At 35.8% G+C, this 21,297-nt stretch overlaps 1 protein-coding gene across 1 annotated transcript in view; it reads left to right on the top strand.

Moving 5' to 3' along the window:
- The window catches only part of DPYD (dihydropyrimidine dehydrogenase), an 862,317-nt gene that overhangs the window by 616,361 nt on the left and 224,659 nt on the right, over window positions 1-21,297 (top strand).

Genomic DNA, 21,297 nt, shown 5'->3' with positions numbered 1-21,297 from the left:
TTCTATAGAAATGGAACCAAAGTCATTTATAATGCTATTAACATAAATTCTGAATTGAGCACTGGCTGAAACATTTTCAAACATCACTTTTTCTTGTTTCCCGTATAGAGCATATGGTGTACTCATTTTTGTCTGAGTCACCACCAAATTTATCCAGAACTTCTATTTTCTAAGATGCATCAGTTTTTAAAAGCTATTTCACTTTTTCTTAATGTCCATCGTGAGAGTTAGCCATTAGGTTTCTTCAGGAGTCACTTTCCGCAAAAGTTTTTTGATCAGTTAAAAAAATTATTTTGTACGTCTAACTAAAGAAAAAAGAAAAAGAAGGTCAAGGTTGCACTTCAAGGTAGGTGTTAGCTAGAAAAGCCCTTGAAAGCTCAGCTTATTCCTAGCCAAGTGATTCATTCATACCACCCTTACTACGTGATCCACATTTCTTATAAAATTAGATATTAATTAATATATGTCCTATGGGATCATTCACAAATTGTTGAAACTAAATATGAGAAACTTACTGTAATATGTGGTTGTCTTCTTTAATTCTTCTTTTGTGCTTTTTAGTGTATCCATCAATAATAAGGAATTTACTTATTTATTGACTGTGCATTTACAGTTTATTTTCTCAGAGCTTGTAGTTTATGTTATTGCTTATGCGACGCAAAGAGCCCAATAAATGATAATTATTTAGTCTCTGTCACATGATGCAGCACTACCATCATTGGTTAATGACTATTCTGAATTGTGTTCGTGCTCAAGCATGAAGACACAGTACTTGACTTGGAGCAAGTACTTGACTTGGAGCTGCCTTTATGAAAGAGAACTGAACAAAATGGTCAGACCATCAAAGACAGAATTCCTGGTTCAAAATGTGCCTATAATGGTGCTATTTAGTCTTACTTTGATATTACTACTACCAAAACTAAATGCATGTATGAGAAATGTTACATAATTTTATTTTATATATGCAGATTTTTATCTAGCTGTTTCAATTTTTTTGGAAACAACTTACTTTAAGTTGTAAAATAGACACAGAACTGTCTCAAAGACCTCCTGTATAGACATGATGTGCCATCATTTTAAGGAGCAGCTCAGACCTCAGAGCTCCAAATAGCAGAGCTAGGCAAGAGAGGTGTATGTCTCTAGACAGCTGATGTAGGCCCAGAAACACCAACCGTGTTCTCAGTGTTCCTAGGTACACAGAAAGAAGATAATTAACAGTGATTATCTCAGAAGCATCTCAGATGGAATAAAAAGGACCTGGAAATATAAAACTTGAAGATGAGAGAAATAAAGCATTCTTTTTGCTAATGTAAAAGTTCCTAGATAATAGATAGAAACAAGAATAGTCCATTAGTACTGTGGAGTTGTATTTCTCTGAATTCTTGCTCTAGCGTAAGCATTTTATAGCTTTAAGTAGAAATTTAATCAAAGTTATTTTCTTAATGAAAGCACAGACATTCAATTAATCTTATATTATCCTATATCTCTGTCTGAAAGAGAAAAACTACCCATTATTCTTAAGCCACTCTAAACAGATGGCACTATTATTTAATTTGTAACAAAAACCAAATGCCATAGTGCTTTGGAGGAGTTAATTCGATTTCTTTAGTCTAGGCTTCTTTAGCCTGCCTGCCTTCTTTTTCTTCCTTTCTTCCTTCCTTCCCTCTTGTGTGAAGAAAATCTGACTATCTAGCCATAACCTATTTGAACATAAGAGCAAACATTTACAGTTTTAACTCTTAGTGAATGGCCTCATATAAAATGTAGCAATACATGGTTTTGCAAGACATTTGAATCATGCAATGTGGTTGGTGTAAGTGAATTTCTTGGTTAAGAATTAGCCTAACTTTTATAAGCTTTCTACCAATTTCCTGCATCTGTTTCTTATTATTATGCTATATATAAAACTGGGTAATAGAAATAGGTGATGATCATAGAAAATATATCATCAAAGTATTTTCTTTGGAGTCACATCTCATCTAAGGCAATAAATATTTAGTCAATGATTAGTACCTCTACAGTGCCTATCTTGTACCAGTATTATGGTTGCCTCTACTGATGATATTGCATGATGAAAAAATATGTATATGGCCCCTGACTTTGAACAACTCAAAATCTGTAAGCAAAGGAAAAATTTAACTACATGAAATGAAAATAATTTTAAGCCACTATAAAGCAAAGTGATTTGTGTTGGTCAAAGAATATACATAGAGTTAAATGTGACTTCTTCAGGGTTAACTTAAGCAACCCATCTCCAGTGTACCAGTCACCCTTTCTTTCTTTATCCTCTCATCCTGTTGTGTATTTTTTATTACCTATTTGATATCATATTACATATTTATTCATGTTTCCTTATTGTATTTTCCACTTGAATGAAAACTCCATGAGAACAGTAACTTTTTCTTATTTACTTGTAAAACTCCAGCAACTAAGAGAGTAGGTGAATAAATATTTGACGAATGAATGAATGATAAGCGAGTATCATCAAATAAGGAAAAGATCATTGAGGCCAGGTTATACAACATGCGGCCCACTACTATGCGAATAAATTAAATTCGGCTGATGATGCCTCATCATGTACCATGGCACAGATTTTAATTATACAAGTTCAGATCTTTATTAAGCAACAACTATATCAATGAACAAAAAAAATTATATTGAATAGACTGATCATTTTTATAATTTTTTCAGAGCTGCTGCTAACTCATTGATGTGGAACTCTCCCTGATTTATAGCTAGGAAAATCAGTGTATTTTTATGGCTTTGTTTTATATTGCATCAGGATGAATTACAGCACATCTACTGCTCAAATAGTTATCCATTCCCTGATTAAGAATTAAGAAACGCAGGAACGCCTACGTGGCTCAGTTGTTTAAAAGTCTGACTCCTGATTTCAGCTCAGGTCATGATCTCATGGTTTCTGAGTTTGGGCCCCACATCGGGCTCTGCACTGATGGCGTGGAGCCTGCTTGGGATTCTCTCTCTCTCTCTCTCTCTCTCTCTCTCTCTCTCTTTCTCTCTAAGTAAATAAACTTAAAAAAGAAGAAAACATCCAACTCTCGGTTTCAGCTCAGATGATGATCTCACGGTTCATGAGTTTGCGTCCGAGATTCTCTCTCCCTCCTTCTCTCTCTGCCCCTCCCCTGCTCATGCTCTATCTCTTTCTCTCAAAATAAATAAATAAGCTTTAAGAAAAAAAGGAATAAATATAAGTAAAATGTTCTTTGTATTTTAAGATCTTATATTCATAAATAATAATAATAATAAAAATTATGCTTAAAGTTTGCATTTGAAATTTTCAAAAAGTAAAAATACATTGTATGTTTTTGGTATTGCAGAAGTTATGGGAAATATAAAAATGAAAATATCAATTATCAAAACTCACAAATATGGCATAAGATATCTGTATAAGATATCCTGGGAACTATTTTATGTGTGTGTTATTTGTGTTTTAAATGTAGAGTAAGATATTTATCTAGTGTGCCATTCATGCATGGTGACTTAAAGATATGTTAGTTGCCAGCCGAATACTCATCAAGCATTGCTTTAATCCAGGATTAAATACTAGAAATAAACAAGGTTAGGAGTGTACATTTGTAACCATGATTACATCCAAAAGAGAAATATACTTGATTTTGATATAAATATAAATGACTCTTACCATTCTAATATGGATAATTCAAATTATGACATAATCATAAAAGTGAACTTATGCAGGATTCAAATTGGTAGCAATTACATATCCTAAAATATATTTTTGTTAATGCTATTTGCTATTCATGCAGTCTTCACAAAATTCACATTTACAACTATTCTACTTTTCCCTTTTTCTTTAATAGCTGTTTTAGGCTATTAAGTTCATCCTATCAAATTGCCCCAAACCTAGGAAATAACATTTAGAAGTTGTATTTTATTCAATTGGGAAACAATTTCTTTAATTTATCACACTTTAAACAAATTGTTAGCTTTAACTAAATGTGAAATAGAACAAAGACATCCATTAAAAAGCCCCTTGGTATGAAGAACAAATGCAATAACATTAAATTAAAATTCATAAATGATAACTTTTTTCTACAATGATTCACTGTGACATAATCACAATGTTGTTCAGTAAAATTTCAGCAAATTTCAAATAAATGTAAATGTATAAAATAAATATATAATTCTCAGATGATTGATAAGCGATTACATTAAGGATGCTTTACAAAAGCAAACCTGTATTTTATGTAGTCTGACCATTTTTTTTCTACTTAGTAGTATGTAGTTCTGTTAACTTTTCTAACATATCTTTGGAAATGTATAACCCTACTGATATTTTTTCAAAAATTTTTATCCTATGATCCAATTATATAACAAATTATATCCACTTCTTGATCTATTTAGTAGGTTTCTATAGAACAATGAAAATCAAAATATATATAAAATCTTAAGGAAAGTTAAGTGAACAAATCAGTTCTCTCAAGGGCTGGAGCAAGTGTGTGTGATTTGAATGGGGAATGATATTGTGGATGGAGGGAACAATATTAATAAATTCAGGTATAATAGTTACACAGAAGTGGGCTTATAGGACTGTCTTAGCATTCGATAGTGACAGATTTTGGCTGCATATCATGGTTTATATGTATAAAATAGGTTATTGTCTATTTTGTAATTATTTTAAAACACCTGTGTGGCTACAGTGTAATAGCATTATCATTTTATCCCTTATTTGGGATCTCTGTAGAACTTAAGGTTCAGGAAAATTCCATTATCAATAATATTGGCTTAAATTAAACATTGTGGAGGAATCAAGTTATATGTGTGCTATCTGAGGAAAGATCTATCCATTAGTGAGGCATGGAAGCTGTATGGTGTGGAGGGAGAGGAGGGGATGTTAAAGGCTGACTGTTGGATTGTAAACGGGCTCTGGTCTATTTTGCATCAACTGACAATCCTGTCTCTTTCGCCAATTGCTCCTATAACAACATACAGCATCATAAGTTTTTACTAGTGCCAGGCCAGGGCTATTGACTACTGAGATAGTTGTATATTCTAAATGCCTATTTTTGTTGGTTTGCTTTAAAAAAAATTTACATTTTACCTATAAACATAGTACCTAGCAACAAAAGCAAGGGGATTATCATCATACAGGATTTAGCCCAACATTATTTATAGTAAAACCTGGAAATAATTTCAAAGTGAAAAAATTGAGAAAGTAAAACAGTACATATCTATATGATGAAATATTTTATAAATATTAAAACTAAAGAAGTTTAATAACCTAGGGAAGACACATGATATAAGGTACAAAAGAATATAAAACTGTAAAAATGCTAAGAATTAAATTTTAAGGAAAGTGTATTCTTACTCAAAGAAAACAGAAGGAAATATACCTTTATAAAATTTTTTTGTAATGTTTATTTATTTTTGAGAGAGAAGAGACAGAGCACAGTGGGGGAGGGGCAGAGAGAGAGGGAGACACAGAATTTGAAGCAGGCTCCTGGCTCTGAGCTGTCAGCACAGTCCAGTGCGAGACTCAAACTCACAAACCATGAGGTCATCACCTGAGCCAAAGTCAACACTTAACTGACTGAGCCACCCAGGTGCCCCAGAAATGTACCTTTTTAATAGTGCTGTTGTTTGGTTGCTTTATTATGAGTAATTTTAATTTTTCTTCTTTATTCAGTAATTTTTCATAATTATTGCAAATTATTCTGTAATAATTATGACATCTTCGTATAATCAGGAAAAATTCTTAAAAAATAACATTTAAAGATTTAATGCAAGATACTATATAAATTATATAACATAGTTTTTCTCTTTCAATGTAAGGCAAAAATATCTGATTTTAATCTATAGCAAGATGGAAACAAAATTTGTATGAATACGTTGATTCCAAATACTGTGAGAAGTGGGATCTACTGTATCTCTCACTAGGGATAATTTGACATAAAAGAAAAACCTAGGGGCGCCTGGGTGGCGCAGTTGGTTAAGCGTCCGACTTCAGCCAGGTCACGATCTCGCGGTCCGTGAGTTCGAGCCCCGCATCAGGCTCTGGGCTGATGGCTCAGAGCCTGGAGCCTGTTTCCGATTCTGTGTCTCCCTCTCTCTCTTCCCCTCCCCCATTCATGCTCTGTCTCTCTCTGTCCCAAAAATAAATAAACGTTGAAAAAAAAAAATTTAATAAAAAGAAAAACCTAGAATGATTTAAGCACAATTAAGTTAGTATGTGTGAGAGCACTTGGTAAATCATTAAGTATTTATTAGTATGCTTGTATGATCTAAATAACTTCTTTGATTCCTATCTATGCTTGTAATTTCAATTATATATGTAATTAATAAAGTTCATTCTTTAGATCTCAGATCATCATTGACTCCACCTTGTAAGAATTCACAGACACTGTTTAAAATACAACCTATTTCAGGGCATCTGGGTGCCTCAGTTGATTAAGCGTCCGACTTCGGTCCAGGGCATGATAACATGCTTCATGAGTTTGAGCCCCATGTCGGGCTCTGTACTAACATCTCAGAGTTTGGAGCCTGTTTCAGATTCTATGTCTCCCTCTCTCTCTTCCTCTCCCCCACTCACGTTCTGCTTCTCTCTCTCTCTCTCTCTCTCTCTCTCTCAAAAATAAACATTAAAATTTTTAAAAAAGAAAAATTTTTAAAAAATTTAAAAAAAAAGGGCACCTGGGTGGCTCAGTCAGTTAAGCATCCGACTTCGACTCAGGTCATGATTTTGTGGTTTGTGAATTCGAGTCCCTCCTCAGACTCTGTGCTGACAGTTCAGAGCCTGGAGCCTCCTGCTTCAGATTCTGTGTCTCTCCCTCTCTTTATCCCTCCCATGCTCATGTCTGTCTCTGTCTGTCTCTCAATAATAAATAAACATTTAAAAAAAATTCTTTTAAATAAAATACATCTTATTTCTTTAAAAATGTCAGTCTCTTCACCCTCACAGACATGTATGTCCTCATAAAAAAGACATAATGTCTTTCACTGTCAATTAGTTCTAATTGTATAAATTATCTATAAAACGATAATTGACACGTATTTGTTGCATACACCTTTTACGTCAAGCAGAGTTCTAAAATCTAGTAGTTTCATTTAATTTTACTGTTTATTTTCTTTGGCCCTATGTGTCTGCAAATACTAACTTCTTAATCCATTACAATCTGCCTTCCATCTGTATGATGTCTAGCTATATTTACTCATAAATTGCCAATGACTCTAAGTTGTATAATCTATTGCCTACATTTTAGTTCTCATCCTACTTGATTTCTCTGTGGTATTTTGTATCAAGATGTACATCCACATCTCCTTTATTCAAATTTCTCTTTTCCTCTATTTTTCCTGGTTGTTCTCTTCTCTCTCTGATCATTTCAAGAATTTCTACACCTTAGTATTAATGATCTCAAGGTTTAAGTCTTTTTCCTTCTGTCTTCTCATCCATTCACAAGACTCCGGCCACACTTCAAAATTTTCTCTACACTTCTAAAATTTCTCTTAAGATCCAGATTCCTGTTATCTCTCAACCAGATTCTTTCAGCTAGATGTCCTAAAGGAACTTCAAACTCAATGTATCTGAAGCCCATTTATTATTTTCTCCAAAAACCTGCTTCTCTTGTATTTCCTCACTTGGTTCATGAAATTGCTATCCCCCACCAATGGCAAAACGCAGAATTATTCTTGATTTTCATTCCCCAACTCCAATTTCTTGAAAATATTTAATATTCTTCCTTAAAATTAACTTGAAGTTCTAGATTTACACTTGCACTCCTTTACTTTAGGCCTTTCCTCTCTTTCAGATTGGTCTCCTAGCTTGCACTGCCTTATCCTACCTACCTCCACAGACATATATGGAATTATGTTTCTAAAACATGGATCTAAACATACAACCTTTCATGTTTTCTGTTGCCTAAAGGATAAGGCACAGAATCTTTAGGAAGCTGACCCAAAACTTTATCCGAACTATTCAGCCATGTCTCCTGCCTGGTCCCTTCATAGGTCATTTCTTTTTCCTATTCCCATCACGCCATGAATCCCCATTTTTAAAGTCCGTTCCTATATATTCCTCATTCACATATTATTTCACAGACTTACTCCAGCCTGTGTCATTTTGAGAATCCTTCAAGATTTCAAACTATAATCATCTTCACTATTGTCTCCCCCTTCCTACACAGACACACACCCATGCACACACACACACACACACACACACACACACGTTAGAAGTAAATTAAAGTAATCACTCCACCATTAAGTTCCCATTCACTTGTACACACTTCAGGTTAAAGCACATTGTTTGAGGTTGTTTTTATGTCTGCTTATTATATCAAAATGAAACTATTAAGGAGCGCCTGGGTGGCTCAGTTGGTTGAGCATCTGACTCTTGATTTCGGCTCAGGTCATGATCCCAGAGCTGTGGGATTGAGCCCCTGTCGGGTTCTGCACTGAGCATAGAGCCTGCTTATGATTCTCTCTCTCTTTCTCTTTCTTTCTTCCTACCCCCCCAACTCTGCTCCTCTCCCCTGCTTACACACTCTCTCTCAAAGAAAGAAAGAAAGAAAGAGAGAGAGAGAGGGAGAGAGAGAAAAGAAAAGAAAAAAAGAAAGAAAAGAAAAGAGAGAGAGAGAAGAAACTATTTATAAAGCCTTCTTCATGTTTAGTTGCAGGGTGATTGCAAATGTTCAATAAAAGACATTGGGTAAGATTCAGTAGCTTTTGGTAGTCCCACAAATCCCTTATCAGAAAAAGGATAAAGTAATAAGGAATAGAATTATTTATGTCACCTTTGTGCTATCAACTGTTGCATGGTAAAATCTGGGAATATTAGCAACTGAAAAGGTATGAATAAAGTCATCTTTGTAATGTTGGACTTTGCTTTTGCTCAACCATCCAAATACCTAATTAGGTGCTGCTGCATCTAGTTGTTAATTACATAACCCAGTAAAGTTCACTGCAGTATGCTGGTTTTTAAGTGAAGAAAAAAGGGCAAAATTTTAAACTGTCTAAATTTAGCAGTCCTTTGGGTACTTTTACATTTGTTGAATATTGCAAAAGTAAACACCCATCTGTTTTTAGTACTAATATGATTTTGTATATCAAGCAGTTTGAAGATTTTTCCCCCATGCAAGCTTCATCAGCTGTTTTATCAACAGTGTAGGCTCCAGGCACTTTCGTAAAGTTGAGTTGGGATAAATGAAAGATCCTTGTCAAATTGCTAATCATGAAAGTATTCAGAGTGAAAGGGAGATCATATTTTAATTTAATTTCAGTGCCTCAAGATATTTTTCCTTATGGGCTATATTACCATTCTCTGTTTACATATCCATCTTTTAAGAAATCATAGCTACTCTTAATACATTTCAAATCAAGCTTTCCAGGATCTGGGTGATATATCTCACTTCTTTCTGCAAGAGTGTCTTGAATTATATGAGAGCTTGCTCATTGTGACATACTCAAATGCTAAATGATTTGTAGAGGGATAGAGATATATTGTAATCCCAAAGTCGTTTATATATTCTATTGAATCGGACAAATTTTAGTGCCCTAAGTGGTTATAACTTGATTGTAAGTTCTTTGAGGACAAAGTTGCTGCCTTACTCTTTTGTAATTCCCACATTTCATGGAAAGTTTCAGGTTAATTCTTAGGTACTAAAGAAAAATTGACATTTTCTTACTAGAAAGTCTATGAACTTAAGGACTTGTCATACCTTTCTAAAGGAAGATGGCCAGTGGCAATATATTGTATACAAGTTGCCACAAAAGCGTGTGCCCTGGCTACCTTGACCACAATTCATCGGACCAGATATTGTATCCTGAGCAAAAAAAAAAAAAAAAGGCCACCTAGACTAAATAAAAAGAGGTCAGCAGCTGTCAGGAAGTATGGTGTTATAAGTCAGGCAATAAAGTCACTATATAGTGGATAGTGGCTAACTGTATAATTTAACAATCTTTTGGGGGGGTTGTTTTTGTTTATTTATTTTGAGAGAGGGACAGAGAGAGAGAGAGAGAGAGAGAGAGAGAGAGAGAGCACATGAGCGGAGGAGAAGACAGAGGGGGAGAAAGAATCCCAAGCAGGTTCTGCACTGTCAGCGCAAGCCCTTCATGGAACTCAGATCCACGAACCATGAGGTTAATCATGACCTGAACTGAAATCAAGAGTGAAATGCTTAATGGACTGAGCCACCCAGATGCCCCTAATTTAGCACTCTTAATACAAGCAACAGAAACATTCTGGCTGTCAGAAGTGAAAAGATGATTTATCAGCAGCTACAAGATGTCTTACGTAATCAGGGAAGGCAGGAACATAGGCTTTGAAAGGGGGCATAAATGAAAGGGGTGCAGAGAAGGCGCAGCAAGAATTGTCCAGCTTAAATGCAGCCTCTACCAGTGCTGGTATCTCCCACTACTGCCATTGTTGGATACTGTCAGGAGACACTATACCCTACACCACTACAAATAAACCTTAACCCCTTTTCTGGTTGTGAGATTACAATTTTGCCTGGAGCTTTATTTGGCCATGCCTAGATCACTTCCTTATTTTTAGTTGCCAGGGAGTAAAGAAAGGAAAACTCTCTTCAGTGTAGTGGGGACAGCTTCTGTGTCCTACTGTACTTCATACAGTGGGAATTTACCACAAAATAGAAAGGGTATGACATAGGAAGGACAGCCAAAAAAAAAAAAAAAAAGAATCTTTCTGTTTGTATTGCATCTTCTGTTCTGTGTGCTTGATTTTGAAACATACAGATTTTATAGTAGGTGTTAGAAAAATTGAATCGGAGGACCAAAAAGGCAACATGTAAAAAATGAGAAAGTAAGTTGAAGTAGAAATGGAAAAATGCTGAGAAATAAGAGCAGATTTATTAGTACTAAGGAGTTTCTAATCCTTAAAGCAATAGACGGCAACTCTTAAAGGAACAAGAAAGTAAGAGCTGCTCTTTGTCACTGGCTTCTCTGGTGAGTCACCAGAGCTACTGTGTATGCTACAAGAGAGTGAAGGCATCCCAGACCCTAGAAGACTGGCTCTTCCTCTACCAAAAACATTTCACTTACTTTCTTATATCTTCATGTACACTAGTTATAACCCCCTGACAATGGTGGGAACCTTGGCATGGTTCCTTTTCTCAACACCAGAAAGACTTTAAAACAGAGAACACACACACAGACACACACACACAAACATACACACATCTTATGATAATATACTCTTATAAGCCATGTACTCTTATAAATAAATAAATTGGTAATGATTAAGCTAGGTTCTGATTGCTCAAAATTTGGGGTAAAATCTAGCATCCCTGAATTTTATATCAAGAATTTGTAAATATCACACTTGCAAAGGTCATGTTTAATATCTTCCTCAACCCCTATTTTCACACAAAGACTTTTCAATGAAGTCACCCCACTTTTAGTTATCTCCAAATCCTTTGCAGCTCAAAGTGGGAAATTAGTCCACAGAGCTGGGAAAACAAACAAAGGCCTAGATATTTCTTTTTAGCTCTTGCAGCAGCCGTAGGAAGAAATCCCTTAAGGAACTGTACCAACTTGTTATGGATGAGTTCCCCTTAGCTGAAACCATTCATTGCCAAGGGATTGAGGTTTTCTCCGCTACATTATTTAAAATTGCCTCAGCAGTAATTCCTTCTTGCTTAGATTTCATAAAGTTCCCAGGACAGAAGCATGACTTCCCTAGACTCTCTTCATCCTAAATGTATCAGCATTGTGGGTGCTTCAGGGCAGAAGGCTGTTTTACACTAGTCTCCTCCCTGTGTCACTTAATCATTCACACCAATGTGGGATTATAAAGATAGTGAAGTTTTGTGCTTGTGGTTGTTTTCTAACTGTAGCACTGGAAAACATAGGCTAAGTGAATAGACCAACAGATGTATAAAATATCAATTGTTACACTGTTTACACTAATGCTTTGCATTAAGAAAACAAATGACAAGCTGCCTGAAGTCTGCAAAGAATAAAAACTCCTTATTATACACTTAAATACTCACTTGCCCTTATCTAAAATGAATCCATACACAGTAGTGCAGGCAACTGCCTGCACTTCATTACCCACTGAAGTCTTTTTAGTGTGTTCTGAGCAGTGATTGGGAAGCCTGCTGAGTTTCAGTTTGGCTCAGCTGGTCCACAATTTTGAACCCCTACTGGTGGTATCAGCAAAGCATATGCATAGCCTATTTCTCCATATATTAAGATTTTCCAGGTTACACTGTATAACCTCATTAATAAACAAACTATGAACAATCATTTTTTGCATGATAGATAATACTAGCCTTTGAATTCACAGAAAAATAGCAACTCATATATAAGGAAAGATCAAGGTCTTTGGCGGGGGGGGGGAGGTCAGTATAAATAATTCTAAAAAAATCTATTTTCAAAAATATTCTAAGGTTTTTAGTAAATAATCTTTAATAAAGAAGATTGTAAAGTATCTTATTTTCTGTGTACTATGGCCAACGTATTGTTCTCGTAAAGCATTTGTGTGCCTGAGAAGACAGACATATGGAGCCTGTGTCAATCTTGATTTGGGAGAAAAAAAGGATGATAGAAGCTAATACAAGAGAAAATGAAATGGAAATATCCAGCCTAAGCAAAGGAAAATCATTGTGAATCCCATAAGTGATCAACAAGTCCTGGATCAATTATGGATGCAAACAGGGCAACCGCAGGTCAATTCAGGCAGCTGTCAAGACTCAAAGAGGTCTAATCCAGAAAGAAGTGGGCAAGGGATAAAATGCATAAATGCAATAATTCAGACAAACAGAATGGATTATGAAAACAAAAGCAGACTTTAGAATAGGGTATTGGAGACTCAACACACCTGGAAGAAGTTTCCAGATGACCTCTTCATGTTGTTATTAAGTGGGTTGTCATTAATTGGCTTTATCAACAAGAGTCATGGAACTAGGGTAGGAATTAGTCTATACACGGATTTACCTGGCCATACTGCCTTGATGGTAGACCTGGCTTTCAGATGCATGGTGTAATCTCCTTTATCCATGGACTTCTGCACAGTCATTCTCAATGTTCCACATCATAGTGGTAACTCAACAGGTTTGGAAAGTAGGTATTTAAACTAATCTTTAAGAATATTCTGAACTGTCTAGACAGAGGATACCCATCATTATGCCCTACCATGTCCCTTAAAGCAGTCTTTTTCTAGAAAAAAAAAATAGCCCTGCTTCTTCATATAAGGTCCTTTTTTACTTGGAAGCATGAATCGGCCATTGTTGTCTGGACTAAGCTTGACTCTTTCAAAGACCATCCAGGAAAAGTGGAGTTAAGAGATTTATTTGGGTTCAGCTTAGTTTTCTTGAGCATCTCTCAATGAGATACCCTGAGGTATATGGTCAAATTAGTTTTCTTCTTCCACTTCCTCAGAATATAGCCTAATCCTATCACAGGGAGATTTCCAAATCCAAGTAGGGAGTTGGTGTATCAGCTGAGGCCTCCAGGAACCAGAGACATAGAGGGAATTAGGAGTATGAAACGCTTAATGAGGAACAATGCCTATGAAAGAAAAGGGGAGGAAGTAGGACTAGGTAGGGGGAGCAGCCACACCCCAACAGAAGTATGAGAAAAATCTTTGCTAGCCCAATGGGGAGCTCAAGTGCAAAGATTGGCACTAGAGGAATCTTGCCTTGGATAGAAATGTCTGAGCCCTTGTACCACGACTTTGCTGTTGTTGGCTGGGGACTCCTCACGAAGAGCGTGACCTCAGCTTCAAACCTGCAGCCAACCTGAAGGTGTAAGCAGTTAGAGGATGTCAGCTCACTACACTGTTGGCGACTGGGCTTGAGTCTTTTCCTGAAGAGGATATAAGTGGTGTATGCCTGCTTCTGCATGTATTTGGTAAGAACACTTCAGATCCTAGTTAAGTCACCTGAGCATATCCACACATCAGTTTTGGTGAAAGGTTATATGATTATTCAGTAATTCAAAAAGTTAACCCCTTAAATTAATCTGAGCTCTTCCTCTTCCCCTTCTTCATCCTCCTTCTCCCCTTCTTCTTCTTCCTCTTCCCCTTTTCCTGCCCTTCCCCTTCCCCTTCCCAATGTCCTCATCCTCCTCCTTATTCTCCTTTTTTGGTATTTTGGTATCATATGGGATTCCTGGAATAGAGATATGAGACATTTACACAATAAGATAACAATAGTATTGTGAGGAAGAGTCTCCCTAAGACACTCACTGATAGAATAGCACATGGAACTGTGGGCAGGAGATGTTCATTGACCCATTTTTTGGGCAAGTACATCTTTTCCAGCTTCATTACCATGGTGACGTAATGTGGTGGGTTTCTAATTTAGATTAGCTAGTAAGACCAAGATAATCCTAGGAAATCTGAATCTGACTCCCTGGGGACAAATTGTAGAGGGGAAGATTTGAAATTTGATAAGTTTTAAGAGCTGATCTCCATTAACACTGCCAACTGGGAGTAAAGAAGTGAGCTGGTGGAGAGGTAGCCAGAGAATCAGCTGGTCATCAGAGGATAAAAAGAAAGACTCAAAAAATATTTGGCCATTGGGAATTATGTAAGCAGTATATGGCAATTCTTGTCCATTTGTTAAAAATTCAAGCTTCTGAAACTAATTTTGTGGTAATAGGAACTCATACTAGGAACATTAAAGGAATGGGACATGAAAGAAATGCTGTCTGAAAGGAGGAGAAACAGCATAAACACTGTCACAGGAAATGGCATTTAAAGGACTAAAAAAAGAGAGGCACCTGGATAGCTCAGTTGGTTAAGCATCTGACTCTTGATTTCGCCCAGTTCACAGTCTCCAGATTCATGGGACCCAAGCAGGGCTCTGTGCTGTCAGTGCAGGGCTCCATGTCACAAATCATGAGATCATGACCTGAGCCAAAATCAAGAGTTGGAGGCTCAACTGGCTGAGCCACCCCTAATTCTTCATATTTTAATTCAACACAGTGTTTATGGTCTTTAGTGTCTCAGACTCTATGTTAGGTAATCAGATACGAGAGTAGGATACACCCCTTAAAAGACTAATAGTCTATTAGAAAGAAAAAAAACATAAATGGATGATGATTAAATATTATGATAAATGAAGGAGTAAAGAATGTTATGAAAGTATTTAAAAGGGAGTCATTTACTCATCTGTCCTGTACTGAGGTAGGATGGGAGGAGTGGTCATGGAGGGCTGCCCTGGGGTGTCTATCCAAGGGACAAGAGGTGAAACATTCTGCATAAAAAGATAACAAGAAAGAGAGGCCTGAAGTGAGAAACAGAATGGAGAAGGCTTTATGTGTCTGGGGAGGAGAGAACACACAAGCAGCTCCATGTCATCTTCAGCTTAAGGCACAAATGGAGAAGAAAGAATGTATATTACATATGAAATGTTTTATACACACATACAGTGCCTGTATATATACTACCACATTTTATATTCACATTATTTGTTTGTTTTATGTATTTCCCCCCCCCCTAGATTATGAAGTATTTTTTGTTTTGTTTTTAAGAATAGGGATAGTATATTATACATTTTGGATCACCATTGTCTAACATGAGGTATAATGCATTTGTTTATTAGGTTATCCTGGACCCAATAAATTTATATTCCATTTTCTTCTCAGTAAGTAGCAATAAGAAAGTCAGTGTTAATTCATGCAGTGTGAGCTCTATGGATTCAACAGTATTTGTTGAGAGCCTATTATGTGCCAAACCCTGTGCTACAGGCTCTGAAATAATCTGAAATGAGAAAGCATTAATATCTCCTTTTTTATACTTATATCCAGCTTGTATTTCATTTATATGTCTGCTTTTTTTTTCCTAGTAGACTCTGCTTTCCATGTCCCATTCATCTTATTCTCCAGCACAAACCAGTTCAATGCCTTGTGGTCAATGAATATTTGTTGAAAAAAATAGAACCCACATTGCCTAGAATACCACCAGCGTTCCTTTTATTTAATTTATATTTAAATGCCCTTAGAATTTTTTTAATGTTTAGTTATTTTTGAGAGACACAGAGAAGGGAAGGGGCAGAGAAAGAAGGAGACAAAGAATCTGAAGGAAGCTTCAGGCTCTGAGCTGTCAGCACAGAACCCAACATGGAGCTTGAAGTCAGGAACCGCGAGATCAAGACCAGAACATAAGTTTGACGCTTAACCGTTTGAGCCACCCAGGCGCCCCTAGAGTTGTTTTTTGTTTTTTGTTTTTTAATTTTACAAGAAATTTGTGGCTGTATAATTTACCTATAATAAAAAGAACACATTTAGGTGTAGGGTTTGATGTGTTTTGGCAGATGTCTACACCTGTGTAAACATTATAGTCAAGTTATAGAAAGTTTCCATTACCCTCCAAAAATTTCTTATGCCTCTTCCCACTTAATCCCTCCCCTGCACCCTAACCCTAATCCCAGCAACCATTGCTCTGATTTCTATTAGCTTACTTTGTGTGTGTGTGTGTGTGTGTGTGTGTGTGTGTGTGTGTGTGTGATTTCATAGAAATGTAAGCATACAGCATTTAAACTCTTGGGTACTTCTCTAACTGAACATAATTTTTTTAATTAACTATAAATTGTTCCAGGATTCAGTAGATTAATTTCTTTTTATTACTGAATAATATTCTAACATGTGGATATATAACTATTTGTGTATTCATTCACATTTTAATGAATATTGGGTTGTTACCAATTTGGAGCTTTTTTGAAAGAGTTGCTATGAACAGTCATGTGCAAATCTTTGTGTGGACCTGCTGTCATGTCTCTTGGATACATAATTAAGAGTGGAATTTAGTGGGTGGATTGTATGTGCATGCTTGCCTTTTTTAGGAAATTACCAAATGATTTTCCAAGGCGACTGTATCATTGTTAGAATTCTTAAGTCAGGAAAACCAGTTCAAAGAGAAGACATACTAAACCGTACGTTCATTTAAAACATCCCATTCCCGTGCACAATCTTTGCATTTAGTAATAATTCTACCTGGAGTAGTTAACTCTTTCTGTTCTATTCTATTGACATAGAAGGATAAATACATCAAGTTTGCCTATTACTCTGAAGCTACATTTACTCTTATAAGTATAAATGAAGTAGAAGCCTTTTATAGTTCTGGTTTACAATTGATGGCTGAATTTCACTTTAGGGAGCAATTTTGTTAAAGAAGATGATGGTTTAGGACATGATAATGGGAAAGAAAATTAAGAAGGTGAAATAGATACTCAGATTGATCTTCTGGGCCCTAGTTCTCTCTGTCAGAGAAGTGGACATAATAAAAATGCTAGCTACTTCCTAGCATTCATGTGAATTAAGACTTAGGAGTTCCTTAGTGGAAAGCATTTATCACTGGTAAAATTTTTCAGTGAATTCATTGAAACACCACCTTCTAAGAAAGCCACTTTGACAAGAATTGTACAGAGTTAAAATTACCAGGTAAATTGGAGAGAAATGTTTCTCAAAGTCAAAAATTTCACTTGTAATTTAGCTTATCAAGACATTCTCACAATCTCATTCTCTAATGCTTGTTCTTTTGTACAGGGCATGAAACCAATGAGATTTGATGCCCTAGGAAATTGGTGGAAATGCCTGTCCTACAATGGAGAGGTCATCTTAGGGGTCTCAAACACAGCAGGGTATATCATTTATAGAACTCCTTTTATATTTAACTAGAGACATGCTAGTTACTAGATTAAAAAGTATTATCTTACAGCTCAGATAGAAAAGTGAGCTTTAAAAAAATTTTAAGCTTTAAAGTCACAAGAATTAGAAATTGCTATCTTATGGCCCAGATAGAAAATGAAGCTCTAGGTTCGCCAGGGGGGCTCACTCGGTTAAGCGTCCAACTCTTGATTTCGGCTCAGATCATGATCTTGCAGTTATTGAGATGAAGCCCCACATTGAGCCACACCTGGGGCTCTCCGCTGACAGTACTGAGTCTGCTTCAGATTCTCTGTCTCCTTCTCTCCCTGCCCCTCCCCCTGGCACAAATGTGTGCGCGTGTGCTCTCTCTCTCTCTTTCCCCCTCAAAATAAATAGGTAAACTTTAAAAAAATTTAAAAAAAAAGAAGATTAAGCTTTACAAACAGTTTTTGATAAGTGGAAACAACTGCAGCAAAGTCTACTCAGCGCTACATTTTCCTGTTGCAGTTGTTGTTTGGTTTTCATAAGACTGTATTCCAGATTGTATCAATTGCCAGCAGACACAGGGCTGCTCCCCATTAATGTTGTCAAAGAGGCCAAAATTGTCTCTAGCATACTTTCTTCCTCTCTTCAGCACTTCACAGGTTTGGGCTGGTAGCTTCTCAACTCATGCAGTCCCCTCAAGAACACCATGTGCTTCCCTGGGCTCATCACTCATTCCTTTAAGGGCTTCAGTGATTTCTTCTCTTCTCACACACTTCCATCACAGAAAAATTCATTCTGTTGCCTCAGAGTTTTCTTTGTGATCACATGAATAACAAAGGTGTTGATAAGGGTTGAGGAAGTATACATGCAAACACACACGGTTGCTGTGAGAGAGATTGCAAATTGTGGTCAGGGATGGCTATCATTCATATCAATATGAAGAACCAATGAAGACCTGAGGATCTAGGTAGACTTTTTATGGATCAGGCAGTTTTAACAGTTAAGCTGTTCTTTTTTGTATCATTATCCATTATTTTTCTTCAGAATTATCCCAGATTTGCAAGGAAGTCTTGGATCTCACACTTTTAGGTATTATCTATCAGAAAATGTACTCAGATTTTTCTTCAACCTTGACATAGTCTATATTTTGATGGCTATATAAATAAATCATTGGAAAATGTACTGAGTTTTTATTCATTCTTCTTTCATTGACCCAACTACCTCTTGTCTGCAATGTTTTGTGCCTAGAAATAGAAAAGAAGTGCAGAATTGTTTGATTTTCTTTCCTTGTGTTGGTATGGATAATGTTAATGCCCCAAATTGTCTGAAATAATAATGCCTTTGTGTATTTCCTATCCTGAAGATTTGGGGGGAGGGCATGAGAAATTGTCTAAAATTTATGCATTTGAGATTTTTATTTTTTTAATTTTTTTTAACATTTATTTATTATTGATAGAGAGACACAGAGCTTAGCCAGGGGAGGGGCCAAGAGATGGACAGACACAGAATCTGAAGTAGGCTCCAGGCTCTGAGCTGTCAGCACAGAGCCCAACGCAGGGCTCGAACTCACAAACTGCAAGATCGTGACCCGAGCCGAAGTCGGATGCTTAACCGACTGAGCCACCCAGGCGCCCCTAAATTAAGATTTTTAGAACTGCCTTTAATTGATGACACCATCTGATGTTGTCACTAGAAAATGAGAAGGTCAAGATGCAGAAACACTATTAATTTATGCTTTTAGATCTCAAATATGTAATATCAAATTGTGAGGAAACCAGGAAAGTGTGAATAGTTACAATGTGTCCTTTAATTCCCCAAAGTGTGCAGGTTCATTTTATCATATTATTAGCCTCACCACACTTGTAGTTTTATTAGAACATTCCCTGTTACACCTGTCAATCCAAAAGTTCAATTTACTGACAGTCATTACTTTTTACAATAATATAAGGCAGAAATTGTTTTTAAAATTTCCAGGTAATCAAATTGTGTTTTAGTTGGGTATGAGAATTACTTAGCAGCTGGCTTGGCTGAGTGAGAACACAAGAAGTATCTTAACACCATGAACCTTGCTCATAGAAGTATAGGAGGGTCAAATAATGGTATCTCAAAACAGATGATTTAAGTAAATAATGGTACCAGTGGACCATATGTTTAAAAAAAAAACACTGAAAAACTTTGAACAAATTCCGAATTGTTAAACAATGTGTAAAAGACATTCCACGTATTCACTTAAAGTATTCAACTAGTAAGAACGAACAGAAAAAGAAGTATGACAGATGCTGAAAGTAAATTATAAAGACATGGTGGTCAATAGTATCTAAAGCCACTTAGAAGTCTGTATCAGATTATTAGTGTTTACACTATTGGAACCAAATAATATTTCGTATTTGTTTCAGTAATGCTTATCAGGCTACTTTCCATGTATTATGAGATTCAAGTGATCTTTAAATTATTGTCAAATTCTGTCTTAAAAAGAGCTTTCACAAAGGACATGCAATTCATATCATCTAGAGTTACTGTCATTTCTAGGCTAAGTCCCATGGAAATTCATAACTTAAAAATGAAAGTCACAAAGATGCAACTGCCTTCATAATGCCAATGCAGCGGTTATAAATATTTCATGAACATTGCATGGGCAGGGGCAGATCTCCATTTTCATGAGTTAGAATTTGTACAGCTAAGTCTCCAGATTTTACTATTCATAATGCACAGTATGCCCTGTAGAGCATTCCATATAGTGCTTTTTTAATATTTATGTTTAATGAAGAAATTACTGTTCTGAAAGAGAACAAACCAAATCACAGATTTTTTTGTTAAACTTATGAGTTTTGCTGAATAGAGACAGTAACAATCAACAGAAATTACCTCATTGCTGTATCTTACTTAGCACATAAACGCATAACTTTTAGAGTAATACAAAATGACAAATCAAGACACATTAACGTAAGTGAAAAGGTTCTTTCTAAAGGTTATAACATTAGAAATCTCATCTTAAAAGAATTTGAAAGGTTAAAATGCAAAGAGCAACTTTCTTACATATAAAAATACTAATTACAAATGATATACTTGCCTGCTGTTTCATACTTTAAATATATGTCTGTGTTTTTCTGGGTTTTTCTTTTATTCAAAAAACATTTTAACTTGCTAAGATAATATTACCAAGCTCAATAATGAATTGCTATTGCATATTTTAAGGTAATTTATCAAAGTGCATTATCAGTACCTGTCAGAATAAATTTTGCACTAAAAGTAATAAAAAAAGGACTATTGTGTGTGTTGAAATCAAAGAACATTGCCACAGCTAAGTTATTTTCAATGGAAAGGATAGGTGATTGCCCTCTAAATGATACTTGTCCCATGAGAAAATAGAAGCCTGAAAAATCACAGGAAACAGGCACAGGAAAATGTCTATTCCGTGCTTTTAAAAATGAGCATTTGATATTTTATTTCATTTTTGTCATTGATCAATTCTTTCAAGTAGATCAATGTTGAAGAGTGCTTCACAGATCTTGGTAACATTTACAAAAGTAAACTAAGTTCCTTATCAGCTCATGTATAATCCAAGGCTGAATTATTCTGTATTAGCATATACTATATATCATAATTAGATTGATTAGGAAGTCACAGATTTTCTTTTGAATATATTTCAAGACTAAGTCTTCTAATAATGAAAACAATAAGCTTCAGATGTAATGTCATTCATCTGGGAATCAGCAGCTTAAGTAT

Source organism: Prionailurus bengalensis, chromosome C1 (assembly GCF_016509475.1).
Source record: "Prionailurus bengalensis isolate Pbe53 chromosome C1, Fcat_Pben_1.1_paternal_pri, whole genome shotgun sequence".
In the NCBI taxonomy this organism is placed as follows: domain Eukaryota; kingdom Metazoa; phylum Chordata; class Mammalia; order Carnivora; family Felidae; genus Prionailurus; species Prionailurus bengalensis.
This window is presented reverse-complemented; position numbering and strand designations above follow the sequence as displayed.